Below are 26,877 nucleotides of genomic sequence, written 5' to 3' on the forward strand. Positions count from 1 at the left end.
ACTAGATTTGTATCAGAGGTATGGAGAACTGATGTAAGTATCTCTCTCCATAAAGTGAACATGCATTACTGAACTTGAAAAGTGCAGATGTATCCTGGCTGCTAAAAAAAATAGTCACAAGAATTTGTAGGCCTCTGTGACATCCCCACTCTTGGCCAGTACTCAAGGACCCTGAATTCTCACCACTAGCACTGGAGAGGGACATTCACTTGGAATAAAAAAATTATACACTCAGTATTTCCAGATGCAGATCTTTGCATCAAGCACAATTTCCCTTAAGAGCATACAGGGAACACACTAGTCCAGGGTCTGGGCCCCCCATCCAGATGCCCAGTAAGACTTTTGGCACAGCTGAAGGATTGAGTCCTCAGCCAAGTGTCCAAGCCATGTCCTTCAGTACCTACTCTGTGAAATCAATGCTTTGTGTCCCTGCTCCATGTAGTGGACACACACACACACACACACACACACACACACACACACACACACACACAAACACCTGGGAAAGGCTTGCACAGATTTACTAGCTATACCCCTTCTGCCCAGTCTATAAGGTAGTTACACTGTCAATAGACACTCCAAAGCCAGCTACTCTAAGGCTCTTGCAAGGGTACCTGATTATACTAAGTGAAATTAATATTAATACAAATGACAGTCTGACCAACAGCAAGGCTTTCAGGACCGGCCAGAGCTATCACCAAATATATATAAGTGCTCTCAGAGATTAAAATATTCTCTAAAGGACCAGCCATGGTGAAAAGTTTAAATATATTTAATAATAAATAAAAAAGAACATGAAAATACTAAATATCTAGTTACAAGAAACACCAGAGTTTCAGCCACAGGAAATATTAAAAATAACATAGGTGGACAGGTTTACAGAGTTACATAAAAACAATACTTAATAATCTCACTATATTTTTTCTGACTGATCTAAATAATTACTATTCCCTGGTTACTTACTAGAGCAAGGCAAGATGAAGTAGTTGAGAGATCCATCTTTGCCAGATTACAAAAACAGAGTGTTCTGAGACTTCAGTCTCATCTCATATTATTATGGTTCCCATACTACCCCAATTGATAGCAACTGACCAAGAATCTCACACACATGTTACCATTCACACAGACAGTGCTTTGCTAAGATCTGTTGCAGCTTCTGGAAGTCCTAAAACCATAAAAAAATGTTCACTCTTCTTACAGGAGCTAATAAAGTATTCTCTGGCACAAACATTTCATGGCTGCAGTCAAAACTGTAAAATACAATCGTTATGACTTAAATTAAGTAATTTAATTTCTCACCATTTGTCAAATTTAGCTGGACTGAGATTAACCTCTTCTCTTCCAGTATCCTATTTATAACAGTATAGTTGATATAATATGTATGTCTTTTCTGTCCAGCAGGGTATGCTATTGATACAATTTTAATACAAGTAACTTGAATAGCAGAGCTTTTCAGCTGGCTGTGACTGCTTCTACAACCATCTGGACATACAAAGCTGATATAAGTATACTTTTTGCACTTATTCTGTTTCAGTGATAATTAACAAAACTGTACTGCATTTATTTATTTGTTTCATTAAATACTGACTGACTATTGGTGGTCTCTCTCTCTCGCTCTCTGCAGTTTGTTTCTCAGGGCTGGTTCAGAACTAGTGGGGGTTGTTTTACATTCTTTGAAGTTCTGTATTTATCTGATTGCCTGGGGCTCTATTGTTTGTTTAATACTATTCATATAGTTACATTTCTGTGTATTTGTGATCAGTAGCAGAGCTGTTTAGTTGGGCAGCCACGGTGGTGCAGCATTTAGCATTGTTGCCTCACAGCATGAGGTTCTCCAGTCGATCCTTGGCCGGGGTGCCTTCTGTGTGGAGTCTGCATGTCCTCCCTATGGTCGCGTGGGTTTCCTCTGGGTGCTCCAGTTTCCTCCCACATCCCAAAGACATGCTGTAAGTGGACTGGACACTCTAAATTGGCCCTAGGCGTGAGTGTGTGCATGGGTGTGCCTTCTGTGGAAGGTTGGACACCAGGCTGGCAACTTGACACTGTAAAACTCTACTGCCAATCATGAGTGGACAGGAGATCCACTGTGGTGACCCCTAACCGGGAAAAGCCGAAAGAAGAAGAAGAGGCAGAGCTGTTTAGCTGATTGTGACTGCTTCTAAAACCATCTGGACATACAGAGCTAATATAAGTATACTTTTTTGCACTTGTTCTGTTTCAGAGATAGTTAACAAAACTGTACTGCATTTATTTATTTTTTTCATTGAGTATTGATTGGATATTGGTGGTCTCTCTCTCTCTCTGCAGTTTTTTGTTCCCACTCTCCTACCCAAATGTTGTACTCTTAAACTTGGTGGCTTTGGAATTGCCCATCCCTGCTGTAAATTTGTCTTTGAACACACTTCCAGCCCCATCTCATTTTCTTATTCAACTATAATAGTTTACCCCTTGCTTCTTTGATGTCAAACACTCCTACCAGTCCCATCTCATCAGCTACATCTACTGTGTACAGAGAAAACATTTGGGAAGGGCAACTCCATCAGTTTCTTAATCTTGAATTATCTTCTGTTTCCTCCCTGTCCACTTAACAACAAAAAAAATGCACTTTATTCATCTGCTCTTAGTGGAACTGTGTTCTACCTACTTTATTACCTTATTTTGCTTTCTGTGTGCTCTTAAGTGTTCAAGTGCTCTTATTCTGCTGCACTTATTACTGCTTGTTAGTAGCCTGATTAAGCATCTTAGTTTTGTTTTTTTAGCACTTGTGCTTCAGGCAAGGTATTTTACATTTTAAAAGTTTTTTTGTGGTCTGCACTCTTGTGGACAAGCCCTTATTAAAACCCTCTTTTCATAAGTCCACCAAGTATTCAGAATACTATGTCTGAACAATTCTCATCAGTTTTTCCTGCCAGCCTGGTCAACATGGCATACTGACACAGTGTAGAACTGCCTCATGTTTACTGACAGCCCTCTTCTCGTAGCACATAATTCTTCCACTTGCGAAAAATGCATCTATATCAGTAACCTGGAATCCATGCTCTCTTGCGAAAAAGTCAGTACTCTTGACAAAGAGGAGATTGCCATCACAAACACCACACCACCCACATCTCATAGCCAAGCACAAGACACACCCACCTATGCAGAGGTCCTTAATAAAAACTTACTTAAACAACTGAGACCTCCAAATGACACTCACAAACATTCCACACACAACACCAAATGCATCACACACAGCACACAACGCACCAGTGTCTCACAAACCCAGCCTGTAAGGCATAACAATAAACCAAACATACTAGTCATTGGTGACTCAGTTGTGAGACACACTGATGTCCCCCTCACCAGACTCGATAAGGAGAATGTCACAGTCAGTTGTCTGTCAGGGGCAGAATCCCCTACATCATATATGCACTTAAGTCTCTCCACAACAGGTACAAGTATGACTCTGTCATTGTACATGTTAGTGTGAATGACTTGAGACATACCTCCCCGGACTATATGAAAGAGATGTGATTGAGTTCTCAGAGTATGTATCCCAGGCAGGTATGACTCTAGCCCTAAGCAGCATCCTACCTTCACCAAGAATACTACAATACCAACAAAAAATAATTGTCTTCAACAATTGGCTTAATTTCTACTGTCTTTTCAAGAGGATCCAGTATCTGTCTGCCTGGGAAGACATGGTTGACAGGCCTTGATGCTTTGCCAGAGATGGCCTCCACTTGTCACCCCTGGGATTCTAGATCCTGGCCAAGCCTCTTGTCTCCCCCATAGTGCCTTTTCTAAGCTATGTCCCAAAGACAAATCTTCAACATAAAAAATCTGTCAAAAAGTAAATTGAAGGACATGCTGCTTAATGCTAGGAGCCTTAACCTGAAAACACACTCACTGGAGGCTCTCCTAGCACTGGAAGATGCCAGTGTCTGTGTCGTCATGGAAACTTGGTTCAGGGCTATGGAGAGCACCCCTGCCTTACCAGGCTATACCACATTCTAACCCCAAAATGAAGTCAGGAAGACTAAGGTTGGTGGAGTCTCTATCTTCATTAAGGACAACCACACCGCCAGACTGATTTGCCAGCATGATGCACTGGAATTACTCCAGCTGCAATTAACAGTTGGCAAGACACCTATCCAAGTAATAGCTAGCTATGGACCCCTGTCCATGACTCAGGACACCCATTCCTCCTACCTGGACCTATTTGACTCCATATAGGTATCCTCTAACACACTGATCCTTGGTGACTTCAACTACCCCAACATAGACTGGGTGAACTATTCCTGCACTAATGCACTCACCCAATGATTCCTTGACTTCATCAATTCTAATGCACTAGAGCAGCTTGTCTCATCCCCCACAAGGGGAGATAACATTCTGGACTTGGTTCTCACCAACATGGGTGACTGATGCACCTCTCCCACATTACGTTCTTCCCTGGTGAGATCAGATCATTGGTCTGCCTCATTCAAAGCTATCCCACCCAACTACCCCTCAGCCATAACCAGGCTAAAAAAAAACTTCTCAAAAGCTGACTACAACCTCCTAAGGGAGGGTATCATAAGCTTCACACCACCATTACCCTCAGAGGATGCAGACAACGATGCTGAACAGTATGACAATGGAGTATACAAGCACCTGTACAACTGCATGGACTCAGCCATACCCAATATAACTAAAACCTGCTCTGTCTGGTGAACATTCTCTATCAACAGGATTTACAACAAAAGGAAGAAACTGTTGTCCAAGGGTAAAAAAGAACAAATTCCAAATTGAAAAAGCACTCTCCTCAGCCTCAACAAGCAAATTAGATCACAAGTGAAAAATTTCAAAGCTAATTATGAATATAAACTAGCCTCCAAAACAAAGGGAAACCACAAAGCCTTCTTCAGTTACATTAGGACCCTCCATGGCAAATCCCAGGTTTGTTCTGAATTAGTACTTAATGGTACCACTTACACTGAGCATGTTGACTTAGCCAACCTGCTAGCAGATAGGTTCAGTGTAAACTTCACCCCTATCCCCCTGAAAGGCCCATTTGGCATCCCTCAAATCTCCACAGATCAAGTGTTAAAGCCCCTATCCAAGGCAAAGAACACAGCTTCCATGGGAACTGATAGTATCCCAGACTGTATTCAGCACCATCTCCAGCAAGAACTAGCTTTTCCATTGAGCACCCTATTATCAACCACAGTCTTAGTACAGCCTTCATTCCAGCAGAGTGGAGAACTGCCTTTGTCATCCCCTTGCACAAAGGTGGTGCTACTACTGACCCTGGAAACTATCACCCCATTAGCTTGACAAGTCTGATCTGTAAAGCCATGGAGTGTATTATTATGGATCTCATAAACAAGGACATAGGCAACCTGTAAGCAATTGACACCACCCAGTTCAGATTCATCAAGGGCAGATCTTGTCTGTTGAACCTCACTGAATTCTTTGAGACTGTCACCAAGGACTTCAGTGAGAGACAGTCAGTACATATAGCTTACCTTGACTTGGCCAAGGTCTTTGACACAATCCTCCATTCATGCATCATCAAAAAGCGAACACAACTTGGCATAAATCCTTATCTCATTAGATGGGTAGCTAACTGGCTCACCGATAGGACCCACAAGGTCAAAATAGGTGCCATCACCTCCGACTGCAGACCTGTCAATAGTGGTGCTCCCCAGAATCTGTCCTGGGACCCCTACTATTTAGCATCTACTTCTCAGAGGTCCAGGCAAAGACAAAAGGTTTGTGACTGATCAAGGTTGCAGATGACTGTAAGTTGATTATGTTAACGTACTGCAAGAGCGTCTCACAGCAAGAAATGACTGGTGTCAAAGCCATGGCCTTAAGTTAAATGCAAAACAATGTATTATCATATCATTCAACAAAAACATGGCTCCTACTGATTACCACATCAATGGCAACACTCTAAGCACACAACCTGTGGTGAGGGACCCAAGTACTCAGGTTGATAACAATCTCACATTCGACCATCATGTAGCAGCAGTGGTCAGAAAAGCCTTCTACTTGGCTCATCTCATAAGTAAAGGGGGTGCATCCAGAAGAAAGGCGGTTATTACCTCTCTTTACTCCTCCCTCATTAGGCCAACAATTGAATATAGCGCCCCATTTGGTATGTACCTCTCCAAACACCAGCACCAACTGGAATGGCCACAGAAATACTTCACAAAGAGAATGCATGGCCTCCAACACTTGTCCTATGTGGACAGGCTCAAAGCACTATCACTCTACTCAGTATCATACAGATTGCTCAGAGGCGATCTATCTTTCACCTACAAGGCAATATTGACCTCTGCCCTACTAGAGATGCTTCATATTCATAAGTCTAACTCCTCGCACATTATCCACTTGAAAGGCCTAAATCTAATGTGCAACATCAACAAAACTTGCTGGAGAGACAGGTTTTTCTCCCAGAGACTGCCCAGTCTCTGGAATAGACTTCCCCTAAATGTCAAACAGAGTACCTTGCTGATCCTCTTCAAGCGTAACCTTGATGAGTGGATGGGAAACAACAATTTTGTCCCAGGGGTTCCACCTGTGTCCCTCACAGACAGGGGCAACAGGTGCTGACTTAAGTTTCTTTTTTGGGAATAAACTCTTGGCTAGGCTTGTAAGAGCCCCAGGGCCATTATCCTAGTAACCTCCTATGATCCCATGATATATAAATGAGACAGAATTTTTACACAATTGCAGCTATCTGTGCTGGCATATGTTACATATCCACTGTCCTACTTCTCCTAGCATAGCTGGCAATACCTCACATCATCACATCCTCTTCCACTCCCTCTCAAATAACTGAATACTAGCAGAAATTGAAAGATATTTATAAAGCTGAACACACAATCAAAAGAGTGATCAGAGAACTTGGGTTTCTTAATAAATGGACTCCCTGTCTATCCTTCTAACAGATGGAACAAAATGTTCTCACTGTTTATTATGGTGAGGTATAGGGTATGACTTAGTCTTAAACTGAGAATGGCATATATATATATATATATATATATATATATATATATATATATATATATATATATATATCTCTAAGGCTACAAATACTGTATTATAAACATGTTACAAGTTTTTTGCTGTATGTATTGGCTGTTATCATGGCAATGATTCTTTATTCTATGATTAATTCATACCAAATATCTGTAATAAAGACATCTGTGGGCTTCATATTGCTTGTTTTTTTTCTAACTATACCTATTATATCTACTTTAGATTCTATACACTTTCTATTTTAGTAATCTAATGCAATGCTGTATATGTAGTTTATAGTGTTACTTGGGGGTGGATTTGATTTGTGAACTACAAATCAATCAAAATCACTTATACCTTTCACAAAACTTCTGTAACCTTTTTTTATTAGGTCACTTGACAGTCCTAATTATAACATGTTAGTAGATGTTATAAATTTGTGTCTGAAAGTATTCAATTTATAACATGTAAAATGTTGAATTTGACTATTTGCATGTATTTAATACAGTTTATAATAATAAAATAAAGATGTATGCAATAAAAATAAGAAAAATATAGACCTATAACCCTCCATCAGCCTTATCTGTAATGTAATGGAGGCAGATCCACCCTTCCAAACCTGATGGACTTCTTTGAGCAAGTTACTGATGCATTAGCTAAAGGCATATCAATTCACCACACCTACTTGGACTTAGCAAAAGCCTTTTGATACAGTCCCACATTTTGAAATCAGTAAGCAGCTAATCAAACTAAATGTAAATCCCTTTGTTTCCAGCTGGATGGCAAGCTGGTTGTCTGACAGAACTAAAAATATCAGGGTTGGTGGAATGCAGATTTCATCAGTGGCAGAGCTGAGTCTCAGATCCACTTTTTGATATTTATTTTTATGATGTCAAGGCCAACACCAAGGGCCTGTGGCTGACCACATTTATGGATGACTGCAAAAGTAGAGTTGTGCAAGCTGAACTTTCTGTAATAGCAGGTGTTCAGATGATGACCGCTGCAGTAGTCTTAGCTATACGGGTTATATCCTGCCAAGGATAAGACAGCAGGACAGCTTCCAAAGCTTCGGGGCACCTTCCGTGAACCCAACTGTCAAGCTGCTCAAGCTGAGCTGACGAAAAGTGAAGTTTGGGAATGAAGCCCTTCGGAACGTTCCTTCCAGCAGAAAGAGGGAGGCTGAGCCCTGAAACTACTGGGTTAGGAATAACAAAAAATAAATGTCCACAGCTTGGCATAAAAACCACACCATAAAACAATGCGGAATGGAGGGAGTGACGGCTACTGCCACGGTCATCATCTGCTGTTATACTGCCGCGGTCATCTACTGTTATACTGCCACAGTCATCATCTACTGTTATACTGCTGTGGTCATCATCTACTGTTATACTGCCGCGGTCATCATCTGCTGTTATGGGAAATTCAACTTACACAACTGTACTGTATTCTTCATATTGACCACTGCTGCAGTAGCCTTAGGAATATGGGTACAGTACCGCAGCCAACTATATTCGGGAGGTGGAAGAAAAGGAGTCCAGGAGCCCATGGAGTGTGTTCCTAGCAAAGCATGATCTAGACCTAGAGAAAGAATCCAGCTTATAGTGCTTTGTAAATGTACAGAGGACCAAGTACCAACTTCTAGAATACTTGTAGAATCTAACTCTTTCCAAAAATCCATAGAAGAAGCCAAGGTCCTTGTAGAATGGGCCTTGACCCTGCCTGGAATAGATTTGTCATGGTGAGTATAAAAAGTAATAGCTTTAGATAATCATTTGGAATTAGTCTGTTTTAACACCGGTTGTCCTATCTTACCTTACAAGAAATGAACAATTGATATGATGCTCTGAAAGATTTAGTTCTATCGAGATGGCACCTGAGTTGTCTGTGGACATCCAAGGTACAAAGTATTGTTTCTAGTTAAATTTTAGGTTCAAGAAAGAAAATGAGGAAATGGATAGTTCGACTTAAAGTAAACTCAGATATCACTCTGGGAATAAAAGAAGGATTATAGGTTCATAGGTAGGCACTAGGCTATCAGCCCAAGGGCCTAAGTAAGCGTAGCCAGCAAGGCTCCCTGGCTTACTCCACCCAAGAAAGGTATTTTCCTGTGGCCCTGTCGAGCAGAGCCACAGAAGTGATCCCCGAGGTGTATTTCCTATTTCCCATCCACTCATCAAAATTTTTTCTTGAAGAGTGCTAATGAAGAACTTTGCTTGACATAGATGGGTATCTTGTTCCAGAGTATGGGAAGTCTCTGGGACAGGAATCTATCCCTCCAGCATATCCAGTTTATTGTGGTGACAAGGTTTAGGTCCCTAGAGTGTGTAGCTCAGAGGGATTGGGATTTCTTTAAGTATAGCATGTCCAACAGCTCTGGGTTTGACATAGCTTTATATGTTAGGCAGAGATCACATCAGGGTAGGCGATATGCTATGGAGTAAAGCTGAAGTTTTTTGAGATTGTCAGTGTAGGGCATCTGTTTGAGGCCAGTAATGCTCTTTGTGAGGTACTTCTGTTGCCTTTCCAGCTGCTGCAGATGTCTTGTGAAGTACATTCCAAAAGGGACGTTGTACTCTATAATGGGTCTAATGAGTGTTGAGTAGAGGGGAACAATTACCTCTTTTTTTCCTGGATGAGAACCCTTTTGTGATGAGGTGTGCCATGTAGAAGGATTTCCTGACTACTGTGGCAATGTGATTATCAAAGGAGAGACTACTGTCCACCTGGGTCCCAAGGTCTCATCACACATTCTGTGTTAAGTAGACTGCCGCCTATGTGGTAATTCATGGGTACAGAGTTTTTACCAAAGGGAATGACAATGCACTTTTTGGCGTTGAGCATGAGGCCATGGCTCTGACACCAGGCATCTGTCTCAGTGAGGCCACATTATTTGGGGACTCGACTATGGCTCCTAGTCTGCAGTCATCTGCAAACTTCATTAGCCAAAGGCCTTCTGTGTTAGCCTGTACTTTAGAGAAGTAGATACCAAACAGGAAAGGTCCGAGGACTGAACCCTGTGGTATTCCACTTGTCACTGGTTTGAAGTCAGATTTGGAGTCTGCAACTTTTTCAGTGTGGGTTTTTGTCAGTGAGCCAGTTGGCAACCCATCTTGTGATGTAGGGATTTATACCTAGTTTAGTGAGTTTAGCTAAAATTCCAGAATGGGGAATGGTGTTGAAAGCCTTGGCGTGGTCAAGATAGGCTGTGTGAACCACCTTACCCTTGTCTACGGCTTTGGTGACTGCCTCAAAGAAGTCGATTAAGTTCAAGAGGCATGATCTGCCTTTCACAAACCTGAACTGTTTGGGGTACAGAGTTTGGAGGTTACCAATGTCTTTGTTTATGAGTTCCATGATGATACGTTCTATGGCCTTACAGACCAGGCTTGTCAGGCTAATAGGGCAATAGTTCCCAGGATCAGTGGTGACTCCCCCTTTGTGGAGTGGGATAACTGTTGCTGTGTGCCATTCAGTGGGCACAAAGCCTAATGAGAGGCTGTGATTGAACATGGTGCTTAAGTGAGGAGCCAGTTCATTCTGAAGTTCATGTAAAATGCAGCCTGGGATGTTGTCTGGTCCCATGGATGCTGTGTTTTTGGATTTAGAGCGTGCAGCTTTTACCTGCGTAGTTGTGATTACAGGGACTCTGCATTCTTCCTGTATAGATATGGGCCCTTTAGGGGGTGAGAGGGGGGTAAAGTTAGCACTGAACCTATCTGCCAGGATGTTGGCAATATCAGTTGGTTCTGTAATTTTTGTGCCGTTGTGCTGTAACTCAGAGCAGATCTGGGTGGTGCAATTAAGATTCTTGATAGCTATAGAATACTTTGTGGTTGTCCCTAGAATCAGTGGCAATTTTGTTTTTGTAGCTAGTTTTGGAGGATCTTATAAGGGATCTCAGCTTCTTACTGAGGCTTACCAGGGAGCTCCCCCACTCATGGGATTTTACTCCCTTTTGTAACAGTTTCTTCCTTCTGTTGTAGAGTTTGTTTATGGCAGGGGACCACCAGATTGGCTTCCTTTTTCTGAAGGACAGCATCTTGATTCTGTTTGGAATAGCATGATTCATGCACTCGTGTAAGTGCATACAGAGTGCATTTGTGTAGGATTCAGCAGTCGTACCTGTATTGTCCATCTACATGGGTGTCATGAAGTTCACCTCTTCTGTCTTAAGAAGCATGAAATTGGCTTTGGAGAAATTTTTTACTGTGGTTTCCTTAATGAGGGTGGGGGCGGGATGTGGATATCTAGGGTGATTAGCTTATGGTTGGAGATGACCAATGAGGAGTTGACTTCAGGTGTGGAACACCGGTCGCTCATGTTGGTAATGACTAGGTCTAGGATATTATTGCCCCTGGTGGGGGTGTGGATAAGTTGATCCAGGGCAGTGGAATTTATGAATTCCAGAAAGCGTTGAGCTAAGGAGTTGGTACATGAGTAGTTTTCCAGGTTAATGGTGGGGTAGTTGAAATCACCCATTATTAGGGTGCTTGGTTGAACCTTAATATTTTCCAGTATATCAAGAAAACAGGAGTGGGAATTCTGGGGCATGGTGGGGGATCTGTAGCAAGCTACAGTTTGGATTGCAGTTTTGCCCAGAGTTAGTTTCACTTGGATAACCTCGGATGCATTATGCTGAGCAACTAGCCTGGAGGTGTGGATATCCTTAATGAATATGGACACACCTCCACCTTTGGTATTCCTGTCCAGGTTAGGTGGCTGAAAAGTGTGGTATGAGTTATAGCTTGGTAATGCAGGGGTGCTCTCTGGAGCCTTGAACCAGGTCTCAGTCACTGCACAGATATCAATGTTCTCCATTTTAAGGAGTGCCTCGAGGGAGTGCATTTTGAGATTTAAACTTCTAGCATTGAGTAGCATTACCCTCAGTTTTAGCTTGCCTGTTCCTATTTCAGTGGTGAATTTGTCATTTGTACCTTACCTAAAAAAGGCACTATAGGGGCGGCAAGAGCCTTAGCCAGTATCCAGAATCCCAGGGGTGACAGGTGCAGGCCATCTCTGGCAAAGGATCATGGTCTGTCGACCATGTTGTCCCAGGCAGACAGATACTGGATCTCCTTAGAATGACACCAGATGCTTAGCCAATTGTTGAAGTCAGTCATTTTGTCCTTGTACTATGGTATCATTCTGGGCAATGGCAGGATGCTACTCAGGGCTAGGGTCATACCTTCCTGGGCTACAAGATCATACATCTCAGGTCATTCACACCAACATGGACAATGGCAGAGTCATATTTGTACTTGTTGAGTGACCTGAATATGTGGGTTATGTGGTGGATGCTGGCACCCGACAGGCAGCTGACAGTAACTTTCTCCTTGTTTAGCCTGGTGAGTGGGACATTAGTTCTCAAAGAAACCCTGTGCTAGTGGAAAATGAGGTAGGGGTGACTCATCATAAGAGCTTGCAACTCAGATACCCTTCTTGCATAGGTCAGAGCAATCAATAAAGCTCTTATCCATGTTAAGAACCCCAAGTTAGCCATATTAGCTGGTTCAAATGGAGCAAGTGTTAGTTTCTCTCACAAAAAATAAGATCCCAAGGAGGATCTACTTGGAGACCTCTAATGTAACCCCTTTCAAGAACATTTGACATGCGATTGCTTGAAAAAGGAGGATCCACAGGCTTGTCTGCAAAGGAGGTATGACATAGTACCCCCTTGCTTGTTGATGCACCACATGACTTTGGTATTGTCTGAAAACACTTGGAGAGGTCTCAGAGACACCAAAGATGTTTCAGAGAATTGAGTGCTTTGATCAGAGCAAGCACCTCCTTAATATGTATGTACCTATCTCTTTTGAAACTGCTCCCAAAAGAAAGTCAGTCTGAACCATCTGTGATGACTCTCTCCTTTGGAACAGGGAGGGAGAAGGGGACACCTTGACTTAAAGATATCTGCTGCCTCCACCAAATGATTTCTCTTCTGACAAACCCTATTACTGGGATCAAAAAAGAAAAATAGTGTAGATGCTGGGACCAGAGAGATTTCAGATACCACTATCTTTCTCATGTGGAGTCTTGCCAGGGGCGTCTTGAGAATCGTAGATGGTATAAGACCCACAATCCTGAGGTATTCCCTCACAGTGACTGAAGTCTGAGTGGAAAAACTTAGAAACAGAGGTAAATAAAGATCACTAATGAATGATTTTCAGAACCCATTTGTCTGAAACAATCTATTGCTAAAGAGAAAAATGGAAATCCAGACTTTTCTGGAAGAGCGAGAAGGCCAGGGTGGGAGAGGGTCATAAGGTCTCCTGAATAGTCATTCAGACGTGTTGATTCACCAGGTTTGAGACATCTTCTTGAAACCTCATTGTGCTTCTTAAGTGTCTGTTTACCTGAATTCTGCTGAGATTGTTTATTCTGTTTTTTGCTGAAACTGGATGAGGAGAAAAAAAATCCCTTGGACAACTTGGAAAAGGAGGGCTGAAAAATCTTAGAGATTTCCTGGATCAGCTTGCCCCTTTCATCGCACTTTTTGATTACCTCTACAGCAGAGGGACCAAACACTAAATCTCTATCCAAGGGAGAATTTAAAATCTTATTTGTAACATCATCTGGAAGGTTCTGAGAACACAGCCAAGCAAACCTCCTTAATACCCTACCAGTGGCCATAGCCCTGAAAGAAGTATTAACCGTCATACACACACTGCAAACAATGAGCAGTGACCTGTGCAATAGAAGAAACTAATTTATTAAAGCAGATTTTTCTTCACAAGAAGAAACTGTAGATAATACATCCCTCATACATTCACAGTATATCAGAATAAACATTAACATGTGATTCTGACAATTTTAGATTCTGAAATTCAAAGTTGTTTAAGTATACAACATTGTCCCACACCTATCAATAATTTTCCCATCATTTGTAGAAATAGTAGGACTGGAATTAACTAAGTGATTAGCAGCAGAGTAGTCAACTAACTGTAGCTGCTGGGTTATGTTTGGGAATAGTATATATACAATTTAAAAGACTGAGGAACTTTATACATCCTGTCTGCCTTTTTAGGGATAGCTGGCTGACTACCAGAAAAATTGCAAGCAGTAAGACAAACATCTTCTAAAGCAGACAGGACAGGAGGGTGTAGGTTCTGGAAAATCCTTCTGTAACGCCTTATAGTATTTTTTGAGGGACTGAGAAACCTCACTGTTCTCCCACTGAAAACACTAGGACATTCTATCAAGAGTCTGATAAAGAGAAACCCCCCACAGACAGAATCAGAAAAAGAGCTGTCCTCTGATTCTGAATGAGAACTCTTAGGAAAAACCCTGAATTTGTATCTGCATCTTCCTGTTTAGATTTAGAATCTTGAATCTCCTAAGGAAAGGTGGCAATCCCTCTTTCTTTTACTGGAAACTACTCTATGAAAAGGATCAATAGTCCGAATCAGACCCTGATTAAGTCCCAATAAAGTACTCTCATCCAAGTAATTTATGAGGAGTAGATACATGATTGGTTTTCTGTTTCTTTTAAACCGGAAATTGGGGCCAACTGCTTTACTAATGACAGCCGCTGCTTCCCAAGGGATGGGCACAGCATTCTGACAGAACAGGGAAAACATTCATGTTCCCCTTTCCCAGGACTGACAAGAGTGGTTCTCCCTTGCTCACTGAGAGGAACCACAGCCACATAGAATGTGGTAACCCCCGATCCATATTGGCTTTAGGTGCTACACCAGAGGGTAAAAGATGGGTGGTCTGAAGTACAACAAATGGTAAAGAGAATGTGGCTAAGCCCCAGTCCATAATGGTTGTAGGTGCTATACCAGAGGGATCCATGATTAAAGATGGGTGGTCTTGGGTACAACTGATGGCCACTGTGGAGTCTCCCACCTGTGGCTGTGGCAAAGTGTTAGCCTACTGTGGTGGCAAAGGCTGTTTGCTTAACTCTTTTTGTGACTGGGGAAAAGACTAATGGCGAATGTGGCAATCTATTCCATGGTCAAGCCAAAAATGGTGCCTCTATCTTGGGGAAACCAAGCAGCAATGTTAGTAAAACTACCAGTTCAAAAAAGGTACTTTTCTTTTTGACAGAAAATAGTAAAAAGCACCTTCAAACACTATGACAGCCTCACAACTTTAAGATAAACATAATTTCTTCATAGAAGATAGTCTAGCAGTTAGATAACAGTACTTTTAAACCGACAGAAACGAGTGCTCTGTTTAAAAGTACATTACAGTCTGGAGACAACTTGTTAAAACACAACACTCCTAACTTTAAAATAACTTTTCTGAAAGAGGAACATAATAAAGCAATAGTAAAAATAAGAAAATGGAAGTTTTTTTTTTCCCCAAAGGGAACTTATTTGCCCGGCTAAGGAAAGCACAAGTTGACTGTCGATCTTCAAAAGCCTCAGAGGAGTGTGCTGTTCAGCAGCAGTAAAGATCTGAAGGGCTTTGTGCCTAAACGTGTCTTTTAGTCAACTTAGCTTGAGCTGCTTGAGAGTTTAGGTGCATGGAAGGCGGCCTGAAGATTGGAAGCTGGCTGGCTGTTATATCCTTGACAGGATATAACCCACATAGCTAAGGCTACAGTAGCAAAGATCAATATGAAGAACATCTCACAGTGGTCAAACTCCCCCCATCTGACTTGCATATTCTGTAGGAGAGCCTAACATGTACAAACAAATTATGCCTAGACCTTGGCTTAAACTAAATGTCAAGAAATCAGTAATACATCCTTTGACAAGCATGTATTAGGCACCTGTGGACTTTTGTTGGCCAACTATCTTTTGATCACCATGTGTCTACTGTTGTTAGTAAATTATTTTATCTAGCCAGTTTGTTCACCACATTTATATCTTCTAAATTTAAAGAAATCATTTATGTCTTCTCTTTCATCAGTCCCATAACAGACTGCAATGAATCTTTGAGTATGTACTTGTCAAAATATACAACTCAGCTTTAAGACTGCATTGTTTTCTCTCTCAAAGAGAAAACAAAATCTTTCTTTTGCTGTCTCTTCCTTTCTCTGTTTCTTATCAACTCCTGTGTGGAGACCTTTGCTTATCCTACAGAGCCTTAAAAGATCCACTTTGATTTGATCTCCTGCACAACTGCAAAACAAACACCCTAAACAAATTATCAATGGAACTAAACTTTCACCATAGCATAAGGGACCTGCTGGAGAAATGGATGTCTCCCTCAGTGAATCTCATTTATGGAATTCACTTTCCCTTAAATGTAAAACAAAGCAGCTCCCTAACCCTGTAAGAGCACCCTGGATTAATGGATGGGTAACAGTAAACTCACCAAAGGTCTGCCCCCCCTCAAGTCAGCATTAAAAGGGGTTAGAACCAAGTACTAGTTGTTCATGTCATTGGGTACTGACAAACTGGGATCTTCAGCTAGGTTTCTAATGATCAACCAGATCTTGGCAATAACCCTATAAACGTATAATCAAGTGTGATTAGCGGGTAAATGACCATACTAAATGATAATACACTGCATGCACATGCCAGGTCCTTTCAGCAAATGGAGTATATTCATTTTAACCTAAAAACTACAGCTCAGCATGCAATACTCTACTTACATATCTCAATTAGAGCTATATGTGGAGCATAAACTCAGAGTTGTGAAATAAGTGTACCAAAGAGGAGCTTAGTCTGGCATACCTTTTATGCCTGCCTTACCTAAGAGTATGAACATGCGTAAAGGTTTACCTAATATACACCACCTACAATGTATTAAAGGATAATAATAATCGAGGGGAACAATATTTCTGTCCAGATAACATCGTTTAATTTGATATCTGTAATCCTGTATTATCATGTTATAGCTGTAGTCACTGCAGAAGTCAAACTTTACTTAACTAAGATGCATTCTTTATTCAGTCTTTATCCAGGATTTCAGGCTTCACACTGTTAGAATGCAAACGGAGAAAGGGTATGTGAAGTCAGAGACTGAAAGCATGCATAATGATGGTCAGCCAGTGGAGTAACAGTCCGTGATGCCTTTGGTGGTCTATGGTTACAAGTAAAGTGATATGGCATTTGGAAGAATTAGTTTCTCTTTCAGCACTGTGATTATTTTCATCTGGATGACTTGTGATGAGATAAATTGTGCTTGGCTTGTATTGTTATGAATGTTATCAGTGGATGTTTTCCAGTCATCTTTCAAGCTTATAAACTTTCTCTGAGACCATTTAAAAAATATTTATAACCCATTACAGCACTTACCATAAAATGATGTTATTCAGAAAAGTAATATAATACTTTAACAAAGTGTCTCAAGATGTTATGGATACTAAGGTTAAGTAGTACTTTAAAAGCATTTTTGTCATTTGAAACAGGGTAACTTTCTTTGAAAAAATGTGATCAATTTAAAAAGTAACCGTGGTTTTCCAAACAAGCTTACTGAGGTACAAAAATTAAGTTTAAAACGTATAACAGTTCTAGCTGGCCCAGTGGTGCAGAGAAAAGGTACCTTGACTGCAGCCCAGGAAATTAGGGTTCAAGCAGCAACCACAGGACTGGAAGAGTCAGGTGGGGGGGGGGTTAAAGTGGTGCTGCTGCCTGCTTGCCTATTAGAGGGATGGAAGATACACGCAGGGGTACATGGAGGAGACTGGAGAAACCAGTGTTTTTTTTTTGGTTACAGTGTCTGTCAAGGCTGCTTAGATAAATGCCATTTACAGAAGTAAGGGCCCAGCCTCCATGGCTAGCTCAGTGCATGGTCCTTCCCTGGCAGTTCACTGAGCTTGTGTGAGGACCAGGACATAAAAGAGAAAAAATGTGAAGCACCCTAATGGCTGCCAAAATAATGGTCTCCCCTGCCCAACTCTTGTGCAGATGATGGAAAAAGAATGGGATAGTTAGCAAGAAGTGGGTGTTGACTGGGACCCAGAAGGGTGTGGTTAAAGAGAAAAAAAAAACAAGCTATCAGTGTCATACTAGAATGTTTAATTTAAACCACAAATTCAAATTCAGAAGTAAATATATTTGATTTACCTTGACAGCTAATCAGTTGATTAGTTTAGCTGTTTCACTTTTGTTAAGTGGGGTAAATGAATTGGTCTAAGCACCTATTTCTGTCATGACACAAGCCATTTAGGCCAGGGGAATGAAGACAGACATGAAAATATACACATTGTTACAAGAATTCAACAAACAGCAAAAACAAAATATAAGCATCATTAAAACACCATAACATGAGCAGTGTTACAAGTAGAAAAAAAGTCAACAAACAGCACAAACTGCAGATTATAAATATATGTAATGCAATTTAATATAAGGTGTAATATAAAATACAGTATTTTTACATGCCACTCAATACAATATATTAACATTAGCTCTAAGTGCATGATCCCATACAGATATCAGCTTCTACAAAGTGTAATATAGAAAGATATACAGCAGATAAAAAGTACCCCGAGAACAGCCCTAAGTAGTAACAGCAACTTGTTAAAGTTAGCGGTTCATATTTTGAGCTCAGACTGGGACCTTACTCTTGCAGTTTCATTCATAATAGTGGGAGAATTGTGAACTACTGCATGATCTGAGCCTCAGTTATTTATTAATGCATCATAAGCAGTGTTATTGGTACATATCTGCCAAGTTTGATGCGTTAGACTGTAGATTGAACTGCAATAGTGTCAGTACTGTAATTTTAGCTGCAGAATTTGTGCTGCTTTGCTTCTAGCCATTTACATTCCTGTTTTGCTGCTAGCCTTGTCTTCTGCATTATTTGCCTGCTTAAAGTTACATTCCAGTGCCTTTCTGCTTGTTACACTGCAAATGTTTCCCCCGTTCTTGTTTCTGCCCCAGCCCCAAATGATACATTAACCACTGTTCTCCCTGCTGCTCCCTACTCTTTCTACACTAATTGCAGTTTTTCCCTGTCCCCACTGTAAAAGCTGAAGTTTCTGAAATTCTAACCTACCTGGGGATCATTGACCTGTAGCTTAGAGTTATAGGACTAAGAGAACTTTGATTTGCTACAGGTTCTGAGGTCAAAGAACTCCACTACTGTCTACTCTGCTAAACGCAGCATCCAGACAAAATCCTTTATTCAAGGTTCTGAGAAATTTGGAAAGCCATGAACTGCACAAAAGTTACACAAACTTAGAAATCCAGTTCTGAGGCTCAAATTACTTTCTTCAAGCACAAATTTGTACAACTTGAGCTACAGTACACCCCTGGCCAAATAAACTATTAAGGCATGGGGAAATGTCTAGTTAAATCCAATCAAACAGTATCATAAACAAACCAAACTCCAAGCAGTAATAGCAACCCCGTTCCCCCAGGTGTCATTCCTGTTATAACTATAGACTAGCATTTCCCAACAACTTGAGATGAGTATTTTGAGACAATGTACAAATGGTCCCATGCTGTCTGATGATTACTCAAACAGCCTAACACAGTGATAGAGATGTACATATATAATGTCCTTGTAGACTAAAATATTTTCACAATCAGTAAGCTCAGAAACCAAAATCGTCACCAGTACACCACACCTCACCCAGGCCATTACAATATACATAATCCATCATATACTGAGGTTCTAAAGATTAACTTCCCTGAACTTCAAAGACCTCCAAATGTAACACAGGAACAAAATGCACTCAAAAAGTTAAGCTAACCAACTCACATAGCCCAAGGAGTCACAGATACTGTGACTGTAAGGCAGACATCTTGCCGAGCAAACTTTCAATTTGAAGGTGACTAAATTGTACAACATACAGAAATATACTATCTGAGCAAGGAAAAAGTGATGGTTAGTTGCTTGTCTGGTGCTAAAATCCATCAGATCACACACGCATATTTAAGTCCTTCAACAAGTATTGTCATTACTCTTGTCATGGAACATGTGGGTAACCAAGGACTTGAGATGTAGTTTCCTGGACTATATGAACAGAGACACAATGGAGCTCTCAAACTGTGAGTCCCTTGCTTTGAGCAGCATTCTACCTTCTCTAAGGGTGATGTCACAATATGAGCACAACTCCTCAATACACTCTCCATAGCCAAAAACACTGCATTAATGAGGTCCAATAATATCCAAGTATGCCTTCTTAATAGCATGAATCATAACCCATCAGGATCACTTTTTAACCACAGTCTCCAGACAAGTGAAGGACTACAACTGTCATCCCTCTGCACAAGGACAGGCCACCTACAGACCGCATTAACTAAACACTCATAAGTTTGACTAGTCTCATGTGCAAAGCCATAGTAGGAATCATGGAAATAGTAAACAATGACATAGGAAACCTTTAAATACTGGATCCAATCCATTTTGGTTTCATCAAGAGCTGCTCATGCCTACTCAGCCTGGTGGACTTCTCTTCAAGGAAGATACCAAAGGAATGGATGAGGGCAAAATGTTGCAAACTACTTACCTTGACCTGGAAAAAGTATTCAACACAATACTCCACTCAGGCTTTGTAGACAAACTCATGAAATCAGGTATAAACCCGTAGGTCACTATCATAGCCAGTTGGTTCAAAGATAGCACCCAAGACGTTAGGCTAGGGGGAGTCTACCACTACCAAAAGGTCAGTCACTAGTCGAGTTTGACATGATTCTGTGCTGGGGCCACTCCCTTTTGCTATCTACTTTTCTGAAGTCAAGGCCAGCATCAAAGGCCTCTGGTTAACCAAGTTTGCAGACTACTGTAAACTAGGCACAGGTGGAGTCTCCCAAAGACACACGTCCCATCCAAGAAGAATGGACACAGACCAACAACTGCTACCAAAGCAATGGTCAAACTCAGTGCTAGGAAATGCATAACATTATCCTATGGGAAAATGGCTACTCCTGGAAACTACTACATTGATAATGCACTCCTAACAGTAGACCCAGTGTTCAGGGATTTATGAACACATGGACAGTATCCTGGCCTTTGACCATCATGTGTCTACTGTAGTGAGGAAATTATTTTGTCCATCACAACTTATAAGCAAGGGTATGGCATTGAGGTTCAAGGATATCATTGGTCCACTGTACTCAGCCTTGATCAGACCATTTGAATACAACTTTCCCTTTGGTATAAACTGGTTGGCTAACAAAAAAGCTAAGAAAGTGGTTGCAATAGCAAAGAGCAGGGCATCAGAGGGACTCTACCAGATTCTGGAAGGTGGCTTAGCAAGTGGCACAAAGAAACTATACTAGGTTGCAAAGCAAAGACAGAAAGATAAAAAGGATAGTGATAAGGGATGCTAGCAACAACCTGCTCAGCAGTCCACAAGACATCAAAGGCAAATGGATGAGCAATTGCAGCAGGTTCTGAATGAAGAAAACCCCACAGAAGCGGAGTGCCTCAGACACAGTCTACAGTGAGAGACGAGAATCCCAACCTAGAAGAATGAGCAGCATTAAGGAAAATGTCAGGGAAAGCACAGGCCAAGATGGTGGCACGTCAGATTAAGGAAAATGTTGTCAGGGAAAGCAGCAGGCCAAGATGGTGGCATGTCAGATTAAGGAAAATGTTGTCAGGGAAAGCAGCAGGCCAAGATGGTGGCACGTCAGATTAAGGAAAATGTTGTCAGGGAAAGCAGCAGGCCAAGATGGTGGCATGTCAGATTAAAGAAAATGTTGTCAGGGAAAGCAGCAGGCCAAGATGGTGGCATGTCAGATTAAGGAAAATGTTGTCAGGGAAAGCAGCAGGCTCAGATAGTGGCATGTCAGATTAAGGAAAATGTTGTCAGGGAAAGCAGCAGGCCAAGATGGTGGCACGTCAGATTAAGGAAAATGTTGTCAGGGAAAGAAAAATGATAGGCATAGTTTTTATTCAAACTAAAGGGGTGGCGAAAGCCACATAACTATGGGCTAGGCTTATAAATGCCCTTGGGCAGATAGCCTAGTATGAACCTATGAACCTATGAACTATGAACCTATGAAAGCAGCAGGCCAAGATGGGGCACATCAGATAGTATAAAGATATTGGGTGAGACAGGAAGGAACTGCTCCTGAGGGTACTCATGGTGTGGAGAGGAAGGTGTATCCCAGATGACTAGAGAATATGTATACTCATGCCAGTGTGCAAGAACAAAGGGGATATCCAAAACTGTGGGAAATAGAGAGGTATGAAACTCCTGTCACATTGCATAAAAACTCTGGAGAGGGTGAATGATAAATGGATATGCAGAGTAGGATGGGAAATGAGCAGTTTGGATTCAGATCAGGATGTAGCACAACTGACCCAATGTTTGCAGTGAAACAGACAGTTGAGAAGAAGCTAGAGATGAGGAAGGAGTTCAATTGGGCACTTCTAGACTTGGAGAAAGCATGTAACAAGGTCACAAAAAAGCTGACTTGGGCAGTCCTTTGGTGGTTCAAAGTCACAGAAACATTGGTAGAATTAGTGCAGGCTAAGTACAAAGACCCAACAACTCAAATCAGAACAGTGTTCGATCTCACAGAGGGGCTCCCACTGGGAGTGGGTATGCACCAGGGTTCAGCTCTGAGCCCATTGCTGTTCATACTGGTGATAGACTGCATTAGTAAAGAGGTCAGAAGGGACAGATCAACTGAATTGCTATTTGCAGAAGACATGGCATTACTGGCAGACTCTGTACAGTAAGACAGAGGTAATGGTAATAAACTGGGGAAATCAGATGAAGCGATGAACTGAAAGGGGAAGACAATGGAATAGGTTAACTTCAAGCATCTGGGAGGGGTGGTAGAGGAGAAGGAAAGTCTGAAAGAAGAGGTCAAAGCTAGAATAAGAGGTGCTGCAGCCAACAGGCATAGTGTCAGGTGTAGTGTATGACAGAAGAATGCCAAAGAAGGTGAAAAGTAAGTCTGACAAAACAGTGGGGTGACCAGTACTACACATGGTATAGAACCCTGGGCAGTAAAGGCAGAGCAGATAAAAAAGCTAGAGGTGATGGAAATGAAGTGCCTGGACATGTTGTAGCTTGCAGACTGAGGCAGACAGTGAAATGATTACTTAAGTGCAGAAGCCAAAAAAAACTCCAATTGCAGAAAAAATAAAAGAGAGTAGATTACGGTGGTCAGGGCACATGTACAGAAAAGCAGAAGACACTCTGGTGAAGATGATTTGGGACAGACTGGAAGAAGGCAAGAGGAAACAAGGACATCCAGCACAGAAATGGATGAATTGTGTGAATGAAAATCTGCGACAGTCAGGCACGAGTATCAAAGATGACAGGAGTATGACATTGAATTGACAGAGAGAGAGATGGCAATTGTTAACATGACACACTGAACCCATGGATAAACAGGAGTGTGACACTGAATTGAGAGAGAGAGATGGCAACCATTAACATGACTCCCTGAACCCATGTATAAACAGGAGTGTGACACTGAATTGAGAGAGAGAGATGGCAACCATTAACATGACTCCCTGAACCCATGTATAAACAGGAGTGTGACACTGAATTGAGAGAGAGAGATGGCAACCATTAACATGACACCCTGAACCTATGTATAAACAGGAGTGTGACATTGAATTGAGAGAGAGAGATGGCAACCGTTAACATGACACCCTGAACCCATGTATAAACAGGAGTGTGACATTGAATTGAGAGAGAGAGATGGCAACCATTAACATGACACCCTGAACCCATGTATAAACAGGAGTGTGACATTGAATTGAGAGAAAGAGATGGCAACCGTTAACATGACACCCTGAACCCATGTATAAACAGGAGTGTGACATTGAATTGAGAGAGAGAGATGGCAACCGTTAACATGACACCCTGAACCCATGTATAAACAGGAGTGTGACACTGAATTGAGACAGAGAGATGGCAACCGTTAACATGACACCCTGAACCTCTGTATAAACAGGAGTGTGACATTGAATTGAGAGAGAGAGATGGCAACCGTTAACATGACACCCTGAACCCCTGTATAAACAGGAGTGTGACATTGAATTGAGAGAGAGATGGCAGCAGTTAACATGACACCCTGAACCCCTGTATAAACAGGAGTGTGACACTGAATTAAGAGAGAGAGATTGCAATTGTTAACATGACACACTGAACCCATGTATAAACAGGAGTGTGACATTGAATTGAGAGAGAGAGAGAGATGGCAACAGTTAACATGACACCCTGAACCCATGTATAAGCAGGAATGTGACATTGAATAGAGAGAGAGAGATGACAACAGTTAACATGACACCCTGAACCCATGTATAAACAGGAGTGTAACACTGAATTGAGAGACAGAGATGGCAACCGTTAACATGACACCCTGAACCTATGTATAAACAGGAGTGTGACATTGAATTGAGAGAGAGATGGTAACAGTTAACATGACACCCTGAACCCATGTATAAAAAATGGGAAAAAGGGGGTTGATGATGATGACAATGTATCTGACCAGGTATATACAACAACTCGAGCACCCAAAGAGGTTCCTCACAAAAAGACATACTCGGCGGCTCTGATCAAAAATCTACCAAAACAGCAGAGGCCACCAAAGCAGACACCCAAACAACCACCACCACCTCAGAACACAACACCTGCAACACATAGACCTCACAGTCAGAGTGTCAAACAGTCACAGCCCTTAAGGCCAAACACAATGCCAGACACACTAGTCATTGGTGACTCCATAGTCAGACACACTGACGTCCCGCTCACCAGACTGAGTAAGGAGAAGGTCACAGTAAGCTGCCTGTCGGGCGCTAGAATCCGCCACATAACGCAAGCACTCAGGTCTCTCAACAGCAGGTACAAATACGACTCAGTCATTGTCCACGCTGGTGTAAACGACCTGAGACGCACTCCTTGGACTACATGAAAAGAGACATTGAGGAGCTCTCTGATTATGTAGCCCAGGCAGGTATGACCCTGACCTTGAGCAGTATCCTACCTTCACCAAGAATGATGCCACAATACAGAGATAAGATGATCAGCTTTAACAATTGGCTTAAACTCTGGTGTTATTCAATGGGGATCCAATGTCTGTCTGCCTGGGATGACATGCTGGACAAGCCACGCTGCTTCGCAAGGGACGGCTTGCACCTGTCACCCCTGGGATTCCGGATATTGGCAAAGGCTCTTGCCACCCCCATAGTGCCTTTTTTAGGCAAGGCTCAAATTCTAAACCTACCACCCTAGAACACAAAAAAGGAAAAAAAACTAAGGGTAATGCTGTTCAATGCCAGAAGTCTAAATCTCAAAATGCACGCACTTGAGGCCTTTCTCAGTATGGAGAACATCGATGTCTGTGCAGTGACAGAAACCTGGTTCAAGGCTCCTGAGAGCACCCCAGCACTATCAGGTTTTACCTCTTATCATGCTCCGCCCCAAAATCCGGACAATACCAAGAAAGGAGGGGGGTATCCATATTCATCAATGACACCCACACCTCAAGACTGGTGGCAACGCACAATGCATCGGAGACCATCCAGGTGCAATTAACCATAGGCAAGACTGCTCTGCAAATTGTAGCATGTTACAGGCCACCCTCACAAACTCAGGAACCTCACATGGCCTTCCTGAAAACACTAGAGGGATAAATGTATCACCAAACACCATCATACTAGGTGACTTCAATTACCCTAATATAGACTGGGAACACTACTCAAGCCCAAACACCCTAGCCCAAAAGTTCCTAGAATTCATAAACTCAAATGCCATGGAACAACTAGTCACCATCCCCACAAGAGGAGAAAACATACTTGATCTCATCATCACGAACATGGGAGCACAATGTTCAACACCGAAGTATACCCCTCACTGGTGAGATCAGATCACAAACTAATCTTGCTGGAGGTCCTCATCCCACCCCCACCTGAAATAAAAAAGACCATAGTAAAGAACTTCTCGAAAGCCGACTTCACACTTCTAAAGACTAGTGTGGTCTCCTTTAAGGCCCCGAGCCATGGAAAACAGTACTCAAGCCGCTGAATCACTTACAAATGCCTTCTACCAGCACCTGCAGGACTGCATGGATAAGGCAATCCCAAGCAAAACAAAGACTCTTTGTACCAAAGGCAAGCGTCCAGTCTGGTGGACCCCAGCCATAAACAAACTCTACAACAAAAGGAGGAAGCTACTACAAGATAGAGCAAAATCCTTAAAAGGTAAGACACCCTTGATCACTATAAGTAAAAAACTAAGAGCTCTCATAAAATCATCCAAAGCAAATTTTGAGAGAAAAATAGCTAAAGACTCAAAAGACAATCATAAGGCCTTCTTTAGCTATGTTAGAAACCTGGGAGGAAACTCCCAGATATGCTCAGAACTAGTTCAAAATGATGTGAAGATTACTGATCCTACAGACATTGCCAACATACTGGCTGACAGGTTCAGAGCAAACTCTCCCCCCCAAAAGGAGAGATATCTATACCAAGCGATTGCAGCCCCCCAAACATCTCCAACACCCAAGTGAGAACTGCTCTCTCCAAAGCAAAAAACACAGCATCCATGGGACCTGATGGTGTCCCCGGCTGTGTGCTCCACGAACTCAATGAGGAATTAAACCCACAGCTAGGACAGCTGTTTAATCATAGTCTTACCTCTGGATACGCACTCCAGGAGTGGCGACTGCAACTGTGGTCCCACTTCACAAAGGCGGTGCATCCACCGACCCTGGAAATTACCGCCCATTAGCTTGACAAGCCTTATCTGCAAAGCCATGGAGAGGATCATAATGGACCTCATAAATAAAGACATAGGGAATTTGCAGACTTTGGATCCATCCCAGTTTGGCTTTGTCAAAGGCAGATCATGCCTTCTAAACTTGGTTGACTTTTTCAAACAGTCACCAAAGCCATTGATGAGGGAAAGGCAGTCCATACAGCCTACCTCGATCTGGCGAAGGCCTTGATACAATACCCCACTCGGGTATCATTGAAAAACTCATCAGCTTAAATGTTAACCCATACATCACAAGATGGGTTGCAAACTGGCTGAGTGACAGAACCCACAGGGTCAGAGTTGCTGGCGCCATG

Source organism: Protopterus annectens, chromosome 7.part0 (genome assembly GCF_019279795.1).
Source record: "Protopterus annectens isolate FY-2018-M chromosome 7.part0, PAN1.0, whole genome shotgun sequence".
In the NCBI taxonomy this organism is placed as follows: Eukaryota; Metazoa; Chordata; order Ceratodontiformes; family Protopteridae; genus Protopterus; species Protopterus annectens.